At 42.7% G+C, this 4,197-nt stretch overlaps 1 pseudogene; it reads right to left on the bottom strand.

Moving 5' to 3' along the window:
• Positions 1-1,794: 1,794 nt before the first annotated feature.
• On the bottom strand, positions 1,795-2,507 carry LOC148778008 (diablo IAP-binding mitochondrial protein pseudogene; annotated as a pseudogene).
• Positions 2,508-4,197: the final 1,690 nt, after the last annotated feature.

Here is a 4,197-nt window from a genome sequence, read left to right as displayed (position 1 = left end):
ATGTTATTTTCAAGGAGATATGGAACATTCACCTAGATAGGGCATCTTTTGGGCCATAAAAGAAGTCTCAATAAAATTTTAATTCATATAGAATATATTGTTTGGAATTTAATTATTGTTTAGTTGCTAAGTCATGTCTGACTCTTTGAGACCCCATGAACTGCAGCACACCATGCTTCCCTGTCCTTCATGATCTCCCAGAGTTTGCTCAAACCCATATGCATTGAATCAATGAAGCCATCCAACCATTTCATCCTCTGTTGTCCCCTTCTCCTGCCCTCAATCTTTCCCAACATTAGGGTCTTTTCCAACAAGTTAGCTCTTCACATCAGGTGGCCAAACTAGTAGAGCTTCAGCATCAGTCCTGCCAATGAATATTCAGGGTTGATTTTCTTTAGGAGTGACTGGTTTGATCTCCTTTCTGTCCAGGGGTTTCTCAAGTCTTCTCCAGCACCACAGTTCGAAAGCATCAATTCTTCAGTGTTCAGCCTTCTTTATGGTCCAACTCTCACATCTGTATATGACTACTAAAGAAAACACAGCTTTGACTAGATGGACCTTTGTTGGCAAAGTTATGTCTCTGCTTTTTAATATGCTATCTGGGTTTGTCCTAGCTTTTCTTCCAAGGAGCAAGCAACTTTTACTTTCGTGGCTACAGTCACATCCACAGTGATTTTGGAGTTCAATAAAATAAAGTCTGTCACTGTTTCCACTTTTTCCCCATCTACTTGTCATGAATTGATGGGACCAGATGCCGTGATCCTAGAGTTTTGACTGTTGAATTTTAAGCCAGCTTTTTCACTCACCTCTTTCATCTTCATCAAGAGGCTCTTCTGATGAAGTTCCTTTTCACTTTCTGCCATTAAAGTGGTATTATCTGCATATCTGAGGTTGTTGATATTTCTTCTGGCAGTCTTGATTCCAGCTTGTGATTCATCCAGCTTGGCATGTCACATGATGTACTCTGCATATAAGTTAAATAAGCAGGGTGACAATACACAGACTTGATGTACTCCTTTCCCAATTTTGAACCAGTCCGTTGTTCCATGTCCAGTTCTATTATTTCTTTTTTTTTTTCCAGAAGATACAAAGAAACATTTTCTTTTTTAAATGCAAAAGAAATTATTTTCCTTCAGATACAATAGAGAAACTCCAAGCAAAAAAGGAAATGAGAAGTGTGTGTTGGAGTAAGTTCCGTTGTGAGCACCAGGTAAACACTCCATATTCAGTCCCTTAAGAACAATGGATTTTTGGCTCCTCAGCCTGAGATATCCTTACAGGGCACTGGGGCCAGGTCACAGAAGGCGTTAGAAACACTCAACACAAAGAAATCTTATAAACAGGACAGTCTCCCCTTTCCCCCCAAACTCATGCCCCTATGGAGGGAGCAAATACTGAATCATATTAGAAAATGTAAATAAGATGGGAAAACTGAGGTTAAACAGCTACTGAACTTGTGGATATGACAGAGAAGGCCCCCTCTCTCTGGCCAGGTTGGTGAAATGCTCTGGGTGGGAGGTAAAAAGATCCACGGGTGGGTGAGAGGGCAACTCTGCTGAGTGAGTTGAAATGTTAAAATAGGGTGCAGTGCCCATGGGCTAAGACCCAGGTCCAGTACAAGCCTGAGACAGTGGGGACAGGGGTCAGGCACTCACAGCTCACGATGACCTCTGGTCTAATGGGCCCGGGAAGGACCTGCCACTGCCCCTCTGTGCAGAGGAAGCTGTGCTAACCCGGGGCTGGGTGGCATCTGCCCTTGCCTTCTCCAGGCTGAGCCGGCAGCAGTGTGGGCCCTCAATCCTCACGCAGGTACGCCTCCTGCTCCTCTGGCTCGGCCCTTCGTTCCCATCCTCCTGGGTTTTCTGTCGGAGTTCTTCTGTCTGTGCCTCTGCCAACTTGGTTTCCGCCTTCTGGAAAAGCTGGCGAACCTCCTGCACCTGCAATTTCACCAGCTGAATGTGACTCCTGGCCGTTATAGAGGCCTGGTCCGCGCCAGTTTGGTAGGCAGCTTCTGCTGCCATCTCTGAAAGACTAACTGCAGTCATCCAGGTGGTTTCCAGCTTCAGACTCTTGCTGTTTTGAAGTCATCTCAACTCTGGCTCCTATGATCACCTGCCACACTTCATCTTCCTCCTGTGAATTCATTTTCCCAAGTAAACTTGTGTATTGTCGGTACAGAGAAATTAAGGTATAAACAGCCTTAGTATATTCAGTGATTGCTTCAATCAATGCATATGTGGTCTGAGAGAGAAAGGTAGAGGTGCTATCTGCTACCAAAGACACAGCCCTCCTTATTAATGTATCGTTACTAAGAGAATGAGGCTCCGGTTTTCTGGGCAATAGGGACTGCACACAGAGTGACCCCAAATCCCACAGCCACCGTTTTGTGCCATGGTCTTATCAATTCCGAGAAACAGCGCTTCTTAAAGTTAGCCACGACTGGAACACAGTCTATACCTGAAGAGCGAGGATACGCTCCAAGAAAGCCAGCTCCGTAGAGCCGCCATTCCGCGGCGGCAGGACGCCAGGCGCACACGCCGGAAGTGATGGCACTTCGCCCAGTTCTATTATTTCTTGACCAGCATATAGGTTTCTCACGAGACAGGTAAGGTGGTCTGCTATTCTGATCCCCTTAAGAATTTTCCACAGTTTGTTGTGATCCACATAGTCAAAGGCTTTAGCAGAGTCAATGAAGCAGAGTATAAAAATAAACTTTCTAAAAAGCTCCAAGTATTTTGGCAGTTAAGCAATATACTTCTAATTAACCTATGGACCAAAGAAGAAATAGCAAAGGGAATCAAAAAACGATTTTAACTGAATAAAATACAAGATATAAAAAAATGCTTAGATATAAAAAATGCTTAGAGAGAAATGTACAGCTTATTTTTTTTAAAAAAATAGAGGCTTAAAATCAAGAATATAAGTTTCCACCCAAAAAGCTATAGAAAGATAAGCAAATTAAATGCAAATCAAAAGAAAAAAATAATAAAAATTAGAGTTAAATTTGATGAAGAAGAAAGCAAGAGAAAATTAATAAGGTCAAAATTTAGTGCTTTAAAAACATTAATAAAATGGATAAACTGAGCAAGAGTCTATTAATCAATAATAAAATGGAGCATCACAGATTATACATAGGAACAAAAGAGAAGTTGTCACTACAAATCCTACAGACATCAAAGGATAAAAAGCAAGGAACTTCTGGGAAGATGATGATTATAATGGCACATATTTTTTCTTTTTCTTAATTCATCTATTTATTTTTTACTGCACTGGGTCTTCATTGCTGCGCTTGGACTTTCTCTAGTTGCAGTGAGCAGAGGCTATTCTTTGTTGTGGTGCACAGGCTTCTAATTGTGGTGGCTTCTCTTGTTGTGGAGCCCAGGTTCTAGGAGCATGGGCTTCAGTAGTTGCAGCACTTAGGCTCAGTAGCTGTGGCACCTGAGCTTAGTTGCTCAGTGGCATGAGGTATCTTCCCAGACCAGGGATCGAACCTGGGTCCCCTGCGTTGGCAGGTGTGCTCCTAGCCACTGTACCACCAGGGAAATCCTGGCACATCATTTTTCAATGTCTTCAGATCCCCACATAAAAACTGACATGGCAACTGGAGACTCAAAGTTTTAAAAACATGGGCAACATTTACAACAAAATGTGGTGACAATTTATCTCCACAACCCTAAATTACAAGCAAGTGGGGACAAACCACGAAGAGCCACCAGACTATATGATTCAGCATCTGTACAGAAGAAAGAAGGAACCAAAGGGATGGTATCTGAGAGAATAAGAATAATAGACTCCGTAAAGTGTCAAGAGGTGCTCACTGGAATCAAGAAAGGCCAATGAGAACAGTAAAATGAAACTTAGGAGGGATCTGCAGTCTAAAATAGCAAGTTAAGGGACTTCCCTGGTGGTCCAGTGGCTAAGACTCCGTGCTCCCAATGCAGAGGGCCCAGATTAAACCCTTGGCCAGGAAACTAGATCCTGCATGCCACAACTAAGACCTGGTGTGTCCAAATAAATAAATATTTTAAAATTTTGTAAATAAAATAAAATATCAGGTGAGTGCAAGGAGCCCACAGTGAGAAGGACTAAGTGGCTGGAGCAGGTCAGACACCTATGAACTGCCAAAACCAGCCCACCTGGAGAAACTGGTAGGTTTGGAATAAAAATATAGTAGGACAGGAACATCAGAGATGAAGA

Source organism: Moschus berezovskii, chromosome 4 (assembly GCF_049115385.1).
Source record: "Moschus berezovskii isolate FMDL1 chromosome 4, NW_MosBer_1.0, whole genome shotgun sequence".
Classification (NCBI taxonomy): domain Eukaryota; kingdom Metazoa; phylum Chordata; class Mammalia; order Artiodactyla; family Moschidae; genus Moschus; species Moschus berezovskii.
This window is presented reverse-complemented; position numbering and strand designations above follow the sequence as displayed.